The sequence below is a fragment of the Antechinus flavipes genome, chromosome 3 (genome assembly GCF_016432865.1).
Source record: "Antechinus flavipes isolate AdamAnt ecotype Samford, QLD, Australia chromosome 3, AdamAnt_v2, whole genome shotgun sequence".
Lineage (NCBI taxonomy): Eukaryota > Metazoa > Chordata > Mammalia > Dasyuromorphia > Dasyuridae > Antechinus > Antechinus flavipes.
In genome coordinates, this window is record NC_067400.1 from 30844097 (window position 1) to 30865377 (window position 21281).

General features: G+C 37.1%; 1 protein-coding gene across 1 annotated transcript in view; it reads right to left on the reverse strand.

The window, feature by feature from the left end:
* The window catches only part of SPATA16 (spermatogenesis associated 16), a 296094-nt gene that overhangs the window by 84393 nt on the left and 190420 nt on the right, over positions 1 to 21281 (reverse strand). The gene's annotated exons all lie outside the window — the stretch shown is intronic.

Here is a 21281-nt window from a genome sequence, read left to right on the forward strand (position 1 = left end):
TTTTTCACTGATAAATCTATTTTTTAACCAGTTTCAAATTGTTTTGAGAATTACTGCTTTGTAATATAACTTGAGATTGCATACTGCTAGGATTACTCTCTTCCCCATTTCTTTTTATTATTTTCCTTGAGATTTTTGACCTTTTTATTTTGCTTTTCAATTTTGTTACTATTTTTTCCCCTAGCTCTTAGAATCAATCCTTGATCATTGAAATCTTAGCATGGCATTGAATGAGTCAATTAATTTAGATAGAATTGTCATTTTTATTATATTGTCTTGTTTTATTCTTGAGCAATTAATATTTATCCAACTATTTAGGTCTGTATGATTTTTTTTTTTTTTACAAACTGTGCTTTGTAATTGTATTTATCTAGTTCTTGTGAATAGTAGATAAATCTCAAGTATTTTATACATTCTATAGTCATTTTAGATGGGATTTGTTTTTCTATCTCTTCCTGCTGTTTTACTGGCATAGAAATGCTGATGATTTGTGTGAATTTACTTTATATCCTGCAAGTCTGCTGAAGTTATTAATTTTCATAGTTGACTCTTCAGGGTTCCATAAGTATGCTATCATATAATTTTCAAAAGTGATAATTTTATTTCTTCTTTGCTTATGGTCATTCCTTCTATTTATTTTTCTTGTCTTATTGCAAAATAGCTTGCATATCTACTAGTATGTCAAACAGAAATGTTGACAATATACTTGGTTCATGCCTGATACAATTGGAAAGGATTCTAGCTTATTTTTTATAATAGTATATGGATATGTAGTATTCAATAGCATATATATAATACAGTACAATTTAATGGCAGCTCTTAATTTTTTAGGCATATATTATTGATCATTTCAAGAAAAAAGCCACCGATTCCAATGTTTTGTCATTTTTTTAAAAACAAAAATTGATGTATTTTCTCAAAAACTTAAAAAAAATCTATTGATATAATATGGTTTTGTTTATGTCTATAACCACAATATTCCTAATATTAAACTAAACAAGTATATTCCTAATATAAATCCAAGCAGGTCTTAGTGTACTATCTTTGTAACGTGCTATTTTAGTCTCTTTGATACTAGTTAATTAATATTTTTGCATCAATATTCATTAGCAGAACTATATTACAACTTTCTTTTATTGTTTTGTCTTTCCTTGCTTTATGTAACTACATTTATATCATGGAAGAGATGTATTTGAAACTTTTGTGATTTTTTTTCATGCATTTTATATAGTACTGGAATGAGCTATTTTTGGAGTGTTTGATAGAATTCACTCATGCGTTTATCTCATCTCAGATTTTTTTCTTTGGCTTGATTGCCATTTTTTTTCTCTGAAATTGGGTTAACTTCAGTATTATTCTATTAATTTGGCTATTTAAAAATATTCATTTATTTTATTTAAGTTGTTAGTTTTGTTGGTGTACATATGGGCAGAATGATTTCTAATATACTTTATTTTTTTCTTCATTAGTTGTGGATTTTTTTTTCATTTTTCATAATGGTAATTTGCTTTTCTTTCTTTCTTTCTTTTTTTTAGTCAGAATAGCCAGTAATTTTTTAAAATCTCAATTTACTTATGAGTTCAATTATTTTTGTTTTCAATTTTGTTAATAATCTCTTTTCTTATTTGTAAAGTCCTATTTTGGTGTTTAACTGAATGTTTAATTTGGATATTCCAGTGTACATCAGGGTGAGACAGACCTTAGGAATTATGATTTGGTGACTCCTTTGGAGGATCTGATAGAGACTATTCTACATTGGAATTCAAATGACTTAGATTCATATGTTGGTCTTGCTAATTCTCCTACATGATCATAGCCAAGTTGTTTAGCTATCATTTAAAAAAATTTTTTTTAGTCTTATTCTCAATTCACTGATCTTTTTTTAATTATTAAAAGTTTTCTCCAGGATGGAGTTTTCAGCAGATATTGAAGTGATAAGATTACAATTCTGAGTTTCAGAAGCCTCCAAATCTTTCAAGATGGCATGGAGCTTTTACATGGTTCCCTTTGAATAATGCTTGGAAAAGCAGCAAAGAAAAGACAGTCACTTTCTCTGTAATTACTTCATGAACTCAACTGAAGGGTGTCAGCCATTCCTAATGAGTCTTGGCCTGTGTGTTCAATAGCAAATGTCAACATAGTTTGGGACCCTCTTTAATCATGCTATATTTCATTCTGAATACAGGTCTTGGGTTCACTACTTCTATAGAGTCCTAAGTAACTATAGACCCAAGTCACCAGAAAGTGTGGAGTCAACACAACTATTAGGACAGATAGGCTAAGGGCTGGTGAGATGTATTGGATCAGCTGTCCCTGCTTCAGAATGGTGCTCCTTTATGGCTGCAAAAAACGCTGGCCTTCTGCCAGCTTCTGTCCATGGAGTACAAACATGGCAGAAAGCCCTTCTATTTGTTTTAAACCCTGCTCACTGAGTCTTCCTCAATCCCTCAAATCCCTCTCTCCATCTAAAAGCATCCCTCTTCAAGATTCCTTCTTCAAATGATAGGGGGGAATAGATGAAGAGAGATAACATTTGTAAAGCCCTTAGTAGAGTGCTCTGGCACATAGTAGGTGCCTTAATAATTTTTTGAGGGGGAGGGAGAGAAGATTGAGATATCTCTTCTCTTTATCCCCTTTAAAACTAATGTGATTCCATTCGATCAGTCACCACTGCCCCCAATCACTGTAGTGTGATTAAAAAGTATGCTGAGACTGGAGCCAGGGCAGACTCCCATCTCTGATACATTGCTGTGTGAGCATGGACAAGCTGTTTAACCTGTCAGTTTTAGCATAGATGGGGATGAAAATGTCCCAGCAGTGTCAGTTCACAAGATTTTTGTCAACAGAGGTAGCACGGTACAAAGGGAAACACTAAAAACCTGGAGGTGAAGGACATGGATTTGAACCCCATTATAACCATTGGGTAAGTCACCTTCCTACTTTGGGCTTCAGTTTCTTTACTTGTAAAACATTAGTTAACCTCTGAGGTCTCCATCAGCTTTAAATCTATAACTCCACTAATGGTGTACAGTGAGTGGCAAATCTCAAAGAACTCTGTAAAATGTAGCTATTATCTTGTATTTTATTTATCTATGTATGTTCCTCTTCCCTAAGCACGCTTATCCACCCTAAAGGAATGCAAACTCTTTGAGGGCAGAAATCATTTCATCTTTATAATTTTAAGATTGTAGATAGAAAAGTGGAAAGAATAGAGGTGATCTAGTTTAGTTATTCCACAGATGAAAAGAGAGGCCCAGAGAGGTGTTGGGACAGAATTTGAATTCAGGTCATTACAACATAGAGTTCTAACTGGAAGAGACCTCAGAAGCCATCATCTTGTTCTAAGCTTTTTTGTGTCTGAGGGAAGTAATGGATTTTTAGTCACGCCCTTTGGTATACTGGTGACCCCTTCACAGCATGTTCTTAAATACATAAAATATATATAATATATATTAAAATATATTGCATAGGATTACCAAAGAAACCAGTTATATTGAAATACAGTTTTCACAATATGTTAAAATAACAAGTTCATGAATTTATAATTAAGAACCCCTGATATACTCATTTTACTCTATGTTCTCATTTTATAGATGAAGAAGGTGAGACCTGGGACAGTTAAACATCTTATCCCTTTTCAATCAGATACTAAGTGATAAAAGCCCAAATCATGTGATTCTGAAGCAGGGCTTCTTTGCCCTATTCTATATATTTTTTCAAAGCCCAGATCTGTGCTCTACCATAGGTCTTCTCTACTATGAGCTCAGACAACATTTTCGACCATCCCGTCTCCTCTTTATTTTGATATTTCTTTGAGTCCACAGACCAGTGGACCCCCATCCCTACCTGATTCTAGCTTCTTAAAGGCAGGGCTCATACCTTATTCATCTCTATAGAAATATTATTTCTGCCTTTTGGAATTTCTAGCCCATGGAAGGCTACTCTCAGGTGCCTTTCAAGAACCCCAATCTCCCTACTGTGAGCATCCTAAACCAGCTCTACTTCCTGAAATAGCATTTTATATACTTATCTATTCACATATTTTCTCCCCAATAGAATGTAAGCCTTTCAAGGACAAAACAACTTTAATTTTTGTCCTTGATATACCTGTGATCTGAGGCAGGGAATTTGCTCTACCAATGTAGAGAGGCAATTGTTTTATAATTTGTAGATTTATAGAGTTACCTGAAACAATGAAAAATTAAGTGGAGTGTCCATCAGATCCATGTGCTTCAGAGGTAACCCTTCCCCAAGACAGTCTTTTTATTTATTATGGTGCACTGCCTCTCACTTGGTATAGAGTAGGTGCTTAACAAATATTTGTGAAATTGGACAGGATTTATATTGCCTCGCCTCCTCAGTATAGTACCTTTAATAGAGCAGGTACAAAAAGATCTTTCTCCTCTCTCCCACAATTAATTTTCATTGCCCTGGATTGAATGAATGGACATTTCCCTTTTACATTGTTAGATGGTAATTCAGATCCTTGGTCCATTTTACATTAAATCTGCCCTTTAAGAGCATATACAGGGACAGAATTGTGAGTTAGACTTTTTTTGGGGGCTATTCACTCTGCCTTATTTCATCTTCATAACCACCCATAACTGTCCTGTATTTCATTTTTGTTCTTAGCTGGCTCTCTTTAATTTTTTTTTATTAAAGCTTATTTTCAAAACATATGCATAGATAATTTTCAAGATTCACCCCTTAAAAAACCTTGTGTTCCAATTTTTTTCCTTCCTTTCCCCTACCTCCTCCCCTAGATGGTAAGTAATCCAATATATGTTAAACGTGTACAATTCTTTTATACATATTTCCACAAATATGCTACACAAGAAAAATTAGATCAAAAAGGAAAAAATGAGAAAGAAAACAAAATGCAAGGGGCAGCTAGGTGGCGCAGTAGATAGAGTACCAGCCCTAAAGTCAGGAGGACCTGAGTTCAAATATGATCTCAGGTACTTAACACTTTTTAACTGTGTAACTCTGGGCAAGTCACTTGACCCCAACTGCCTCAGCAAAAAACAAAAAATGCAAGCAAACAGCAACAAAAAGATGAAAATACTATGCTGTGATCCACACTCAGTTCCCACAGTCCTCTTTCTGGGTGCAAATAGCTCTCCCCATCACATTAGAACTGGCCTGAATTATCTCATTGTTGAAGAGAGCCAAGTCCATCAGAATTGATCATCATATAATCTTCTTGTTGGTATGTACAATGTTCTCCTGGTACTACTCAATTCACTCAGCATCAGTTCATGTAAGTCTCTCTAGGCCTCTCTGAAATAATCCTGATGATCATTTCTTACAGGACAATAATATTCCATAACATCCATATACCATAATTATTCAGCCATTCTTCATCTGATGGGCATCCACTCAATTTTCAGTTTCTTGCCACTACAAAAAGGGCTACCACGAATGTTTTCCCTCCTTTAAGATCTCTTTGGGATACAGGTCCAGTAGAGATACTGCTGGATCAAATGGTATGCACAGTTTAATAATTCTTTGGACATAGCTCTAAATTGTTCTCCAGAATGGTTGAACAGTTCACAACTCTACCAACAATGTATTAGTATCCCAGTTTTCTCACATCCCCTCCAACATTTGTGATTATCTTTTCCTGTCATTCTAGCTAATCTGAGGGATGTGTAGTGGTACCTCAGAGTTGTCTTAATTTGTATTTCTCTGATCAATAGTGATTTGGAGCATCTTTTCATATGGTTATAAATGGTTTCAATTTTTTCACCTGAAAATTTTCTGCTCACATTTTCTGACTATCAATTGAAGAACGGCTTGAATTCTTATAAATTTGCATCAATTCTCTATATATTTTACAAATGAGTCCTTTATCAGAACCTTTGAATGTAATCTGTCTCCCACCCCCATTTATTGCTTCCCTTTTAATCTTGTCTGCATTGGTTTTATTCACACAAAATTCAAACAAAAGTTTAATACAATCAAAATTATTCATTTTACATTTCATAATGATCTCTAGTTTGGCCACAAATTCCTTCCTTCTTTACAGATCTGAGAGGTAGACTATTCTTTGTTCTTTGAATTTGCTTATAGTATCACTCTTTATGTCTAAATTATGGACCTATTTCCATCTTATTTTGTTATAGAATATGAGGTGTGTGTCAATGCCCAGTTTCTGCCACACTAATTTTCAGTTTCCCCAGCAGTTTTTGTCAAATAAGAGTTCTTATTCCAGAAGCTGGGATCTTTGGGCTTATCAAACACTAGATTACTATAGTCATTGACTATTATGTCTTGTAAACTTAAACCTATCCCACTGAACAACTTCTCTATTTCTTAGCTAGTACCAAATGATTTTGATGACTGCTGCTTTATAATGTAATTTTAGGTCTGGTATAGCTAGACCAACTTCATTTTCTCAGCTGGCCCTTAACAAGTCTCTGCTAAGGTTTTCATTAATAACAGTAGTGGTTCTCTTTTACACAGTGTTTCAAAGTCTGTATGATTTTTTACATGTATTATCGCTTTTGACCCTAACAACAACCCCGTGAAGAAGGTGCTATAATCATCAGCCCCATTTTATAAATGAGAAAACTAAGGCTAACGGTTTAAATAATATGTCCAGGGTCTTAAGCTAGTAAATATCTTAGTCCTATCTGCCAGCCAAGTCAGCACCCTGGTCAGCAGCACCAGGATGACCTGAGAATTCATAAATATGACCCCTGGTAGGTGTCTTTACATTTTCAAAGAGAGTTGGGATGATGCTGTAGGGTTGATTTGGGGATGCTTATTCTCAAGGTCAGATATCATGATGAGCGTGGTGGGGTCTGCTCCTGATGATCCACGACCTCTGACCTCCTCTAGACTTTTGCTCTGCCATTAAGAACGCTAGACTCGAGAGGACATTCTTCAGCAATGGTTCTGCCAGTGCTCAGCTGGACCATCTCATCTTTCAGGAGCATTTTTCCTATATGTCTGAATCCTGGTCAGGACAGATTCTCCAAGGGAGTGAATAAATGAACTTCTGCTTTTCATATCACTTGTGATTTCTTCCTAAACTTTATAGGTCTGGGAGACCACCGACCCTTTAGTTTAGATCGCACTATATTAAAGACTGCTTGTGTTTTGTTGGCTAAAAATAGGTTAGCTTGACACTTGCTTTATGATGCTGGAGAAAAATTAAATCATGGCACCTATTACTGGCTGACATTTGAAATGCCAAGGTCTCATTATTTGGAAGGCTTGGTGTGGTGGTGGAGAAATACCACTGAAAAATGATTCAACCAGCGGTAACAGCATGACAAGGAGAGTTGGCATTTTAAAAAAATTAGACCCAGAAATGAGGAAAATAAGCCCCTGTAAGGCCAAGAAAAAGGGTGTTTCTTTTTTTAATTACCAGGCCTCAATCATGAAGAGATTGGCCACATATAAATAAAAATAGTGAAAGCCCTGAGCCTTTAAGATTATTATTATATACCTGGGTGAACACGGCTTAAAAAATTTCATAGAGCACTTATTTTGCATCTCTCTTCTGATAAAAAAAAGACCTCAATTTCTCTGCAGCCCCATAAATCAATAACTCATAAAAATCTATGGGCAATATACGGGATGACCATAAAAGCCCAAAATTTGGTTTTGCTCATAACATTTCTGTTTTTCGAATGCAAGCATGAAACAAAGAAGGAATCACAAACATGCTCAAATGTCAACAGGAAGACCAAGTGATGTCACATCCCAGAAGGTCTCATTAGAACCTTGCAGAATGCAGCAGCTAGGTGGCACAGTGGATAGAGCACCAGCCCTGAAGTCAGGAGGACTTGAGTTCAAATCTGGTGTATGACCCTGGGCAAGTCACTTACCTCCAATTGCCTCAGCAAAAAAAGAACCATTCAGAATGGCTGCAGTTCCAACCTGGGTGCTGAGCAGCTAGACCCCAGTTGCTCCAAGTGTTGTGAACTTGCTGAATCCTGTTGTTGCTGCTCTAGAAGAATATTTAGTGGTGGGGAAGAAAGTGATGTTTTGGAGAGAAAGCCATGTTTCACATGGTGGCAATATACAGAAAAAGCATAATTAAGCAAGTAAGCATTTATTAAGAACCTACTGTGTGCTACATAATGTACTAGGTACAGAAAGAAATCCCTCTAGAAATTATCCTAGCAATGAATACACATTTATAAAATATAATCCTAGTAAGGGAGTGAGTGGTCCAGTGATTTCCTCAATGAGGAAACCCCATTTACCAATGCAAGTCAGGAATTTAAGAGATAAGAGGTTAGTGACTTGAATCAGGTCTTCCTGATGTCATGTCCAATACTCTCACTATAAAACATTGCTTCTTTGAGAAGATTTTAGGGGAAGAAGAAGAGAAAGATGAAAAGAAATTTTAAATTTACTTTTCTGTGAAGGGAGGGATAGTGAAGGATGAAAGTAATGGGGGTCTTTAGAGAATAAAAAAGAAAAAGCAGACTCAGTGAAAACAATCTCATCATTATGATATTGTCTAGTAGGCCTGATGGACCCACCAATATGAACCAGGCTGATGCCTTGGGTGGGTGGCCACCTACTAAGGATGATTTCAAAGGATCAGAGCTGCAGAGGTAAAAAGGGACTACAAGAGAATCTCATTCAAGTTCTCCATTTTATATATGAAGAAACTCATAAGAATAGCTATCATTTTTATAGCTTTTCAAGGTTTATAAATCACTTTGTTATCTCATTTGTTCCTCAAAATAGTCCTATGATACAGGTATTTCCATTTTATAGATGGGGAAACTGAGGCAGAGGATTGAGTGACCTGACCAGATGGCTGAGGCAGGGTTTGGACTTTGGTCTTTTTCACTCCAAGGTCATGGAGGCAATAAGCTGCAACACCAATACTTCATTCAGAGCCAATCAGTCCTTCCAATGTCCCAGGCTGCTAGGATGCAGGATGCTCTTCTCCAAAACAATAGCTTACACCAGTTATCTGCTTCCTGAAATTTCATTTAAGGTTCTATCTGCTATTATTTCTCTATCTAGACAATAGAAAGTATTTTCTACTGCTAGGAAGAAGCTGGGAAGACTGCAGTCTACTGGAGGGAAGGAACATTTCTGTGTGTCTTGGTATCCCTAGACTGAATCATTGAAATAAATGGATGCTGATACTGATTCAGCCAGGAGGGACCATCATGTGAATTATCTAAGTTGCCCCTGGAAAAGGTGTTCATACAGTGACTTAAAAGAGGATGTATGTGACTGTCTTAGCCAGAAGCAGCTTTTAATAGGAGGTGAGGAAGGAGACAAAGGCAGACCTGTGGTGGAGAAGAAAAATAGTGAGGGATGGATTGGGAGGCGGGAGACGACAAAGGCAAAACTTCCCCTCCTCCGTGACTTGGACAATTCAATTTTTATTGGGACTGTGTGATGCTTGCTGCAAGACTGATGCATACTCCCAAACTTTTCGGATCACAGATCAACGCATGGAATCATAGACCTGAAGCCTTTCAGGGTCACCCTCAACTTTGCAATGGAGACATGCCCCAGAAACATGTCACATTCCACACTGTATCTCACCCCCTGGCATGGTGCCTCAAATAGCTTCAAGGCAAAGGGAACCAGAGGCAGCAGCATTTAGCAACTATGGTAACCATGGAAACACATCATTAAAGAATATATAAACAGGAATGAATAATTAGATGAAAAAAAATCCATTCTCCATTTGTACTGTTTTTTTAAATATATTTTTTTCAAGGTCCAATTTTTAAAAAGTGCTCTTTCAGGCTGTCCAGCTCCATTTGGACCCCTTTCTTTTTAGCTTGTCTTCTAATTGAAAAATATGGACAATTATTATATAGAGTTTTTTTTTTTAACACTGGCTAGATTAAAGGACAATTCTCTTTGTAGCATGTGAATAAAAAAAATCATTGTCTGGTATTTTACAACTAATAGAGAAGGCAGAAAAGTGAGCCTCAGGTGGCCAGGAACTGGCTTTGTGGAGGCGCTCTCTGTAAAATTATTGTGAGTTAGGGACAGGGGTGATTTAACCTGGTTTTACAAGTGGGAAGTTGGGACTAAGTGACATGTTCCAGGATTAACTCATGAGTGACAACACTCAAGCTGAGGATCTGAGAAGTAGTGGAGCACTTCTTCCACAAGGCCAGGCCAATTTCTGTTCTACGCAGTAGATCCCCCAGACAGGTGCTACTATGGAGCTTGTGACTCTACAGAGGCACACACGGGGCAGGGATGATGCTCTCTGGGTAAGGGGAACCCATAGATCTTAGTTCTTTGTCTCAAGATTTCCTCTTCTGTTTTAGAGGAAGAAAACTGATCTAGAGGATTGTAAATTTTAAAAGGTCATGAGAATAAGCTTCTCATGGACTTCAAGCCGAATTCATGCCGAAGAGGTTGGCAGAGAGCCTAGCATGAGCATTGAGGAACCCAGGACCCATCCCGGCAGTGGATAGGAGGAAGTGAGCTTCTTGTGCTGAATCCATTCTCTCCAGAGACCAAGGGGAAGTGTGGCCCCGAAGTGGGAGGAAATATTTGTGCCTTCCTTCTTGCTTATATCTTAGAAGTAAAAACTAAAACAAACAGGGTGGGTGGATGGGAGAGGGATGGGAGAAGCTGAGCCTGAAAAGAAGGTTAAATTTCTAATAATTCCTGGACAACTTTTCTTCCATCAAAACCAATCTGCTTCAGTTGAATTCTCTCAAGGTCCTGCTCTCTGTTTTTCAAAGTGATAGATAATTATCTAAGAAACACATTCCCACTACTCTAAGCTGTTAAGTTATACATTAGTGAGTCAGTAGTAGTAGTAGCTCATATTTTTTAATGGCATTTTTTAGGTTTCCAGAGGACTTTTCTCACAAAACTGTACAGTATAAAGTATAATAATACAGGTATTATTATTCTCTTTTTATAGGTGAGGAAATTAAGAAAGCAGTGAGGATCCAGCAAAGAGCATGGGATTGAGAGACAGAGGATGTGGATTCAAATCCAGCCTGGCTTATTTATGATGTGTGAGACACTGAGTAAGTCCCAAATGCTCTGGGCCTCAGTTTCCCCATCTGTAAAATTAGGAAGTTTTTCAACCTGACTGCTATGGTTCCTTCCAACCCTGATAGTCTATGGAACTGTGGTTGTCTCTCATGTTCTCAATGCTAATGGCATGTTTAAACTTTTTCTAAACAGAGGGTGTACTTTCTCTGAGAGTGTAACCAAAGGGGACATAAATACAAATCCTTAAAGACCCCTTTGCTTATCTTTCTACACTGTTCCTCCCAGGGAGCCATTTTTTCATGAGAAAGCCAACCTTTAAAGAAAAAAAAATATATCTCTTAGGCATTTTTGCTACAGATAATAAAATGTTTCATGCTCTTGACCTCCCTTCTCTGTTTCTTCGTGCTGTGGAATTCTCTATGCAGAGGTTAAGGTGAGATGTTGTTTTTTTTTTCCTCCCATGTGAATGACTGATGAAAGATTCATCACAATGACTTCATTGCCAGATCAAGCGTCAAAAAGAATGGAACAGGAGAGAAAATGTAAGGTCTGAAGGTCAGTGTAAGGGATGCAATGGCATTATGTCACCAAGGGAGCCGCTGTCTTCTGTCTTTGTTGTCTACTGGCCAGTGTGGTTTATTGATGTCTACATTTCCCTATTTACTTCCCCCAAGCTTCAATAAAATCTCAGCACTTTTATCACAAGGCTTTTTGGAGGCTCAGGTAAACCAATGTGTAAATGAGATCATTTTGCCAAAAAAACACAAGGTGTAATGTAAAGCTCCCATTATGCTTATTCTTATGAATATAGTAGTGTGTGTGTGTGTGTGTGTGTGTGTGTGTGTGTGTGTGTGTGTGTGTATCTCAGAGGCTTTAACCCCAAGCAATTGGTCAATCAACAAGCATTTCTCAAACACCTTTTATATGTCAGGCAAAATTCTTGGATTCACAGAGCTTATATTTTATCTGGATAAACTACATTATATTTAATCTCAAAAAGAGAAGATGAAATGATGGGAGAATAATCTTTAAATATTTATAGGGAAAGCATAAGGAAAATGGATTAAGTTTGCTCTCCTTGAAGGGGAGATTGTCTTTATGCTTCCAGTACTTAGCAAAGTTCCTGGCACACAGTAATGCTAAAAAAATGCTTATTGACTGATTAAAGTTGAAGAGAAGTAGACTTAGCTTTAAACTAAGAAAAAAAATGACAAAAGTCCCAATATTTGTTGTTGCACCAAAATGGGCTACTTGGTGGCTAATGGGCTTTTTTTCAAGTAGAGAGAATGGATATCCAGAATATTACAGAGAAAAATCTGACTAGATTTGGGTTAAATTATACAGGAGATAGGTCTCTTCCCAGCCTGAACTTCTGGGGTGTGATTTTTCAAGTAACCAGCTTGAAATATTTTTTCCCCTTACCTCAATCACAAACTGTTGCTTTTTAATCCCCAGTGAACCCTATTTTTTTTTTTTTTACAACTTTGAACAGGGAACAAAACAAGAGAACGGGAGAACTCTTTGAACCCAACCTGAATAGAACCAGCTTTTGGAAGTCCTCAGTCTGTGCTAAATCTCAGAAGAACAAGTGAATATTAATTCAGCTGACAGAGATGCACAGAGGATGTTATTGTTGCTCTGAGATTCTTCAGTGTGTGATGAGGCTGGCTAAGAGGGCCCAGGGATACACAGAGTTGTTTAGGCTACTTTTTGCTTTGGGATAAGGAAGAATCGACATGGAATCAATGAGGGGCAGCAGGAGCAGGAGGAAGAGGGAGAGATCCAGCTGGGGTGTGGCCTATGATGTCAAACTCAAATAGAACCTGGGATAATTAAGTCCTAATAAGGGCATGCATATTAACCTGGAAAAGTCCCACCCTTGGGAAGAGTGCTGGCAGTGATGTGCATTTGACCTCTCTGGTTTAGCCTGACCTCTGCATTTTGCAGATGGGGAAACAGACTCAGTGATATATGAAGTGATTTTCCCAAACTCACTTTGGCAATCTACACTACCACATGTGTTTTGGTGTCTGGATTTGGCTTGATTTATCTGAGTCAATAGAGTGACCTATGTCAAAAAAGAGAGCTTTGAAGAGTGGGGTTGTTTTGTTTTTCTTTTTGTACCCCAGCATTTAGTGTAGGGAGCCAGAGTTCAGTATATCAAGTTAGTCTAGCAAAGTGTGTTTGCCAGAATCCATCTTTTCTCCCTGGGAACCCTTGCAGACCATTATCCATCTATGTTCTCATGCATTTGCCATATGGTTTCCCCTTTTGATTATCTTTGCATGTTTTCTCATATCCTCTGCTGGACTTTGCCTCCTTTGAGGGAATGAAACTATATATTCTCATGTGTATATCCTCACTGTACCTAACACAGGACAGAGCTCATAGCAAGTACTCAGTAAACATTTTGTGGATGAATGAGCGCTCAGGGCTCAGAAGCAGTGGTGAGTGTGGAGCTAAGATTTGGTCAGAGTCCAGGGGAGAACAGAATCCCTTCAGAAACCCTTTTCAGAATTAATTCTATTTCTTTGTTTTGGGGAGAATGAGATAGATCATGTACAAACACTTTCAAATCAATTCCTTCAAGTCACTAATTTCTATTCTACAGAAGAACTAAGAACTCTGTTTTTCTCTCTCTGTGTGTGTCTCTCTCTTTCCATCTCTCTGTCTTTGTCTGTCTCTTTCTTTGTTTCCCTCTGTCTTTTTCTCCTTTTGTCTCTTTTTCTCTGTCTCTTTCTCCCTTTGTCTCTGTTTCTGTTTTCTCTCTCCCTCTTTCTCTTTTGTCTTTGTCTTTCTCTGGCTTTTTTCTCTCCTCTCTATTTCTGTCTCTTTCTCTGCTTGTCTCTGTCTTCTTTCTCTCTTCTGTCTCTCTCTTGTATCTCCATCTCTCTCTCTCTCTCTAGCTTTCTTGCTAATTAGCTCAGAATTAGGAAGAGGTCTTGTAGTGTTCAGAAGGAGGAGGATGTCTGATAACAAGAGCATGTGGATCAACAGCAGTTGCTTAGGTTACGAAGAAAGGCGCGTGTGCAAGGAAGTCCTGCCCTACATGACAAGATATTTTCAGCTTTTTCTCTCACTCTGAAGAGGTAGCACTAATACAAAATAACATGTACAGACACTTTTTTTTTGTTCATCATATCATGATATGTCCCAGTATGAGGTGTCATTGAAAGGATACTTCAAGACATTAGCTCCTTCCTTCTTTCCTTCCTTCCTTCCCTCCCTCCCTCCTTCCTTCTCTATTCTTCCTTTCTCTTTTTTCCCTTCTTTTTCTAACAAAGTGTAAAGTTTTCATGATTTTTAGGATGGAGAAATAGCAGGATCTTACTTTCATTTAGCCTCTGAGAGGAAATCTATGGTCTTTTAATTATGAACAAATGAAAGAAAATATAAGTGTTAAGTGTTTTCTTTGTGCTAGGCACTATGATAATGGGACATGCGGGGAAATACTCTGTCCATAACGCTCACATGGTCAATATTCTTGGCTACTTGTTGACAACAAGATGAGAAAAAAAGGAAGAAGAATTCTTAATGTCAGTGAAGAATATTTTTCTCAGGAATTATTTTACTTCCAGCCCTGACCTCTTTGGAATATCCCCTAGATTGGTGGAGGAGCAGATTGGGAAGAGGAGCAGAAGGACTGATAAATATGAATTCAAAAGAACTGGCTTTGAAATTCTGACACTGCCTCTTTGACCTCGGGCAGTAATTATGGACCTCAATTTGAATGGATTAATGTATCGTCCCACTCATAAACTTTCAGGGAAGAATTCATTAGCTCCCTCTAGGGGGAGGGATGGGTAACATTAGAGTCTATACTCTTCAGCTCTTTGGTAATACTCCCAAACCATAATGAAATGATGCTCTATACCAGAACACAATTGAATTCCTTTCTGGAAACTTGTGAATAGGGTTTCAAATGATTGAAAAACATTTATTAAGTTCTTGATACTTGCCAAGCCAGTAGTAAGTGCTGGGAATATGAATTTAAGGGTGAGAGTCCCTACCCTCACATTTTAATAGGGGAAGGCAAAATATATAGTGAGTGTTGGCCAAAGTCTGGATAATGGTCTGGAAGTCACAAAGATGATATGTAGAACACTAAGGAAGTATTCTCATCAAAAAATGAAGATATTGAGTCTAAAGTTTCTTCCCACTCTAGCTCATTTGAAAGTGGTAAGGTGGAACACTGGAGGTGTATCATGGGATAATGTAGTATCTGGGTCTCAGCTTAATGTTGTCCCAGATTTCAACTTTTTTTGTTGCTAATTAGGCTTCTCAAACTTTAGACTGCAGGGTTTTCTTCTTTCTATACCTTGCCTTTTCCTTAGAAGGCAACATACCAATCTCTAAGAAATTTAATAGGGATTTCTTATGACACATAGTAAATGGCCATAGTGGGCAAAGTGGACATAGTGTCACATGGTGTGATATAAGAAATTTCATGATTCAAAGCTTACTCCAGGTTCCAAACTAGCTCCCAAGCATTTATGACTGTCCTGAACTTCTTTCTATTAAGTACTAGCATATTCTCATCTCTTAAAATTCTTCTTTGACTGGATCTTCATGTAAACAAAGCATCAGGCAAAGTCTCTCCTATGGCTCTTGTGGACAAGATGGGAGAGATGTGGGCTGGATGTGTCTATATAGCAGTATAGTTAGGAGGGCTCAGGTTGGAAGGTGGTGTCTAGTAGAATACCCTAGAGATCAGTGTTAAGTAAATCCATTTTACATTGATGCAGATTAAGGCAGAACTGATTAAGGCTTATCTAATTTGCAGATGACACAAAGCCAAGGAAGATCGCTAAAGCCATGGGCAACATGTCATTCTTTAAAAAATCCATAGAAGACTAGAATACTGGGCCAAACTAATAAGATTAAATTTAAGAAGGATAAATTTAAAGTCTTATATGGATTAAAAATTTCATTTCATAAATAATAGTAGCTAACATTTATATAATATTATATAGTATTGCAATTATCTATGTACTATATATATATGTGTGTGTGTGTCTATATACATTATAATGTATATACACACATTTATCACCTTAAGGTTTGAAAAGTTTGAAAACATATTATTTAATTTTCATGACTCTGTGAGGCAGCTTCCATTATTTTCTCCATTTTATCAAAGAAGAAACTGAAACTGAGAAGGATTAAATGGATTGACCAGGGTCACACAGATAGTAGATGTCTGAAGCCAAACTCAGACCTTTGCAACTGAGGTCTGCCAGCCTCCAGGTCTGGAGAGGGATGATGTCCAAAACCAGGGAAGCAAGGATAATGAAGGGAGATTGAAGGACCCAGGGATGATCTACCAACATAATTCTATATATAGTGGATTAAATTTGCTGAGAGATTTAGGCTTGATGAAAGCAAAAAAAAAAATTCTTACAGCTAAGAATGTCCCAAGGGAAATGAGTTACATGATAGATAGTGAGCATCCCCTCATAGTTTCCATAGCTATTTCTCTAGGGTCCTAAGTATAGGTAGCTCTCTAATCCTACTTTGCAAGTCTGAACACTTGTGCCCCACTGGCATAATGGATAACTTCCTTGGCTTTCTTTAAGTACCAACTAAAATCTCATATTCTACAAGAAAAATTTCCCAACCTTTCTTAATTCTAGTGCCTCCTCTCTGTTAATTATTTCTTTTTCATTCTGGATGTACTTTGCTTATCTGTATTTATTTGTGTTTTCTTTGGGGAAGGCATTGTGATAATGGAAGATGGGAGATGTGAATAAATGTTCCACCTATAAGGCTCACAAAGGCAATATTCTTGGCTACCTGTTGACAACAAGACAAGATAAAAGGAAATAGAATCTTTAATGTCAAGGAAAACATTTTTTCTATCTGTAGGCTGTATGTCCTGGCCAGCCCAGCTCCTGCTATGTCTGCTCTCCCTCTGCCCCAAGACATGGCTGACTGTTGCCCAATGATTTATTTACTCAACTATTTTGAATCTATAACTCCACTGAGGCCTATCCAAATGCTCTCCTATTGATATAAGCTGATGGTTATAACCAAGGGACAGTAGAGATGAGTCACCATCCCCCAGTCCTTGGCTGAAGATTTAATCCCTTACTAATTTCAGATGGGAGGCATGAATCTTTCCTGATGCCTGTGCCTGATCCTTAAATCTATCTTTGTTTCAATAGTCAGAATAATTCCAGTCACAGGTGCAAACAGAATTATCCAAAATACTTTCATGTCTCTGATACTTGGCTCAGGGCCATTTCACCGAGCCTGGTCTATGGAAAACATTAAGCATCAAACTCCTGTTTTCACCCCTTTACTTACTACTGATCTCTTCCTTATTTTAAAATCATATAACCAGGGCCAAGTGATTCATTGCTTGTGACTTATTTAACATTACTACACTATAGGTCACAAAAAATTACACAAAGCATCTAATTAAGCAATAGAAAGGAGATATGATTTGGAAAGCCTGAAAGGCCAGACATAGTGGATCTACCAACCAGATATGGGTAACCATTTCCTTTGGCTGTACTTTTTTTTTTAACCAACTCCAACACTCTCCTGGCTTTTTGGTTATAATAAGATCCAATACTGGATTAAGAACTGAGAGGATATGGAGCAGAAGGGAGTTGTACAACAAATTTGAGAAAGCTGGTTCCTAGCAGTGGGGTAAGGAAATGGGGGTATGGTTCTCTGGCTGTTAAACATCCAGGTTATGTTAAGATTTGTGGGAATGAATAGCAATTATAGAATTTTAGAGCTTAAAAAGATCTGTAAAAGTAATCTAGTTCATGTGCTCATTTCATGGACTAAGATCCTAAGATTCAGAGAGGTCTAGCAATTTATCAAAAGCCACACAACTAGCCCATGGTAGAACTGCAGCCAGAAGCCAGATCTGTCTCCAGGTCATTACATTTTCTACTTTCCCATTAAGCCTCAGCCTAATGAGGCAATAACCACAGCGACACAACCAGTTTGTTATCCCAAAATTTTTAAAAAGCTTGCTTTATGAGAAAGAATATGGAAAACATTTGTTTCCTGGTAAAATGGAAAATGGAAGGAGTCTGTTCTACTGCAAAGCACCGAGTTTGCAATCAAGCCAGCTGGGTTCAAATCTTGCTTCTGACACTCACTGTCAGAAGTGGGGAAGCCATTTGATCCTTCTAAACCTTAGTTTCCTCATTTACAAAATGGATTTAATAAAACTAGTAGGACTCACAAGATTTGGGGGAGACTTACATGAGGTCATTCATTTAAGCTTGTAGAGGGCAGTTTCATGGTAGGTACTTCATAAATATTTATTGAATTGTTTATTTTAAAGGGCTTTAAAAAAACCTATCAGTAGCCTATAAATATCAGCTATAATTATTATTTTAATCAAAAAAAGTTTACCAGAAGATCAATTGTTTTAGTTAGTTCACAGGGACCTTGGAGGCAGCTGTTCAACCTCTTTTTTTATGTTAGAAATGATGTGAAGGGACAGATGAAGATTGAGAAGGTAATAAATAAATTATCTCAAATCTGAACTCAGGGCCAGTGAGATTTTCATAGAACCATGATGCTTTAAACACTGAAGAATAATGATAAAAATAATACTGTTATTGATAATAATCTACTCAAGTAATTTTCCCATTGATTCTTTATTTTTGGATCAGGTGAGTGACTTCACAGTTGTACATCGGGGGATATTCCCTTTGTCTATGCAGATCAACAACTCTTTTGTAACTTGTGGTTTTAGAGAGTTGCATGTGGTACTAAAAAATGAAGTGACTTTTTTATAATAAATCTAGAAGTTGGAGGAATCTCAAAGGTCGTCTCATCTAATGTCTTTTTTTTTCAGATGAAAAAAATTTAGGGAACTTACAACAAGGTCATACACAGAGTAATGGTCAAAGGCAGAATTTGTGTTCAAGACCTTTGATTTTGGTTAGTGCTCTTTGAATTTATCCAGGGTCACAAAGTTGATCTATATCAGAAGGAAGACTCTAACTGAGGTCATCCTAACTCCAGGACTGGCTATTTACCATTCCATTCTCTCTCTTTATAAAATATAGGCAGACTAGACCCCTGCCTTTGCCAAAGGTATAATTCAACATAGTATCCCTTTTTAAAAAATCAATGAAAACCCCCTTTTTATGTGGAAAAAAAAAATTGGTTGTTTAACCATTCACCTAGATTATAGCCATAATTTTAAATTCCAGCAGAGCTGATTATTTCCTTCATCCTTCTTTGATAGATGAATTGCCCTCCAAACAGTTTACTGTCTGATGAATTTTGTCTAAGACCTTCCAACCCAAGATTCTTTTGACTTAGTGGGTCCCATAAAAACCCCATGACATTTTTATAGAATGAGCTATTTGTCTTGATATGTTTGGCCAAATTTTACTGACCGGCATGAAATCTATAAGCAAATGAAAAGCGGGAGTCCTTTAAGAGTGGGCTAGTTAAACTATTTGGGGAAGGGAAGTGTCCAGCAGGCATGGAAATTACTTTGACTGAATAGGCAGCTAGGTGGCATTGTAAGTGGAGCACTAGACTTATTATCAGGAAGAGTTGAGTTTAGATCAAAGCTTACTAGTTGTGTATTCCTAAGTGAGTCACTTTTATCTGTCTCAGTTTTCTCAACTGTAAGATAGAAATGATATTAAGGGCACCTCCCATCCAGGACTGATGACTTCATTGGTATATGGAACTTTCCAGTATGGAAATTCCCTTTCGCAGTGTAGTTCAACATCTCTACAACTTCTGGCCTGAGAGAATCACTATAGCACTCAGAGGTTAAGGGACCTGTCCAAAGTCACAGAACCAGCATGTGTCCAAGGTAGGGCTTGAACCTAAATCTTCCTGATTTTCTTTTCTCTGCACCATGTTATCTCACTAAGTTAAGTTATTATAGCAAGAGTGACACTACAATGAGGATCCTAGAAGTTTATCATCATGGAGTAATGGAAAAAGAAGGAAATTAGACCAGAAAGAAATCTGGGACTATAGTCAGTCAATAAACCTTTATTAAATGCCTGCTATATGCCAGTCACCATGCTAAATGCTGGGGACACAAAGAAAGATAAAACCCAATTCCTGCTCTCCCAAGGAACTCACAGTTTACTCTTATCTATATGTATATATATTCAAGTATATCTCACTCTTCCTAAGTTAAAAATGGCTTGAATTACATTGAATTAATACACCTACATAAATACATTCAATGTGGATAATAGTCATACGTAATTATATCTATTTGGAGACAGCTGATGCATTCCCTAGGATATGGAAAGACTGTTTTTGCTCTAATAGTACACAATAGTGATTTTAAACCTATGGCTCTTGCAGATATATTTTTTGTAGACTAATTAATAAAGGTGTTCAGTTCTGAATGCCCTATTTCAGGAAGGATATCGAAAATCCTGAGGACACCCAGAAAAGAGGATGGTTAAGAGTCTAGGAATTTTATCATGTGAGGGTCAGTGGGATTAGGGAACTGGCTTCAAGGAACTGAAAGCATATCCTGGGGAAAAAGAATTAGCCTTAGGACAATTTGTTGAGGCTTTAGGGAAAGATTTTGGCCCAGTGAACCACAAAAAAGAACTATTCAAAATGGGAATGGGCTGCCTCAGGAAGCAATGAATTCTCTCTCACTGGAAGTCTTCAGGCAAAAGTTAGATGAACTTTTGTCAGGTATGCTAAAGAAGAATGGTTAACTTGAAGACAGGAAAACCTGAATTTGAATTTTGTCTCTGCCACCTTCTAAGAGAGTGATTCTGGATATGCTTTTTTAACTCTCTCTGAACTCCAGTTTCTTTGTATGAAAAATGGAGATAATAATAGTATCTCTTTTGTGGGATTGTTAGGTCACCAGATGAAATGATGAATGCAAAGTACTTAGTACTTAATATACTATATAAAATATATCCATTATTATTATTAAAGTCTATTCAGGTATGGACTGGACTAGATAAGGAGTTCTTAATCTGGGGTCCATGAACTTATTCCAAAAATTCTTTAATAACTGTGTTTCAACATAATTGGTTTCCTTTGTAATTCCATATATGTTATCTTATACATTAAACTGCATTTTGAGGGCAAGGGTCTTTCTATAGGATCCACCATAGTGCCAAAATGATTCAAGATATTAAAAAAGTCAGGAATTCTAGGTTTAGATGATTTCTGAAGTTTTTTCTCCAAGAGAATTTGTATCTTTCTCTTTGTATATATATCCTTCTAATATATGCTGATGTTCTCTTTATCACTAAAATACAATTGTGTTTAAAAGTGTTACTGAATTCATAGTAGCTTTTTATCACCACATATTTTTGTATTTTCTCAACTGACATATGTTA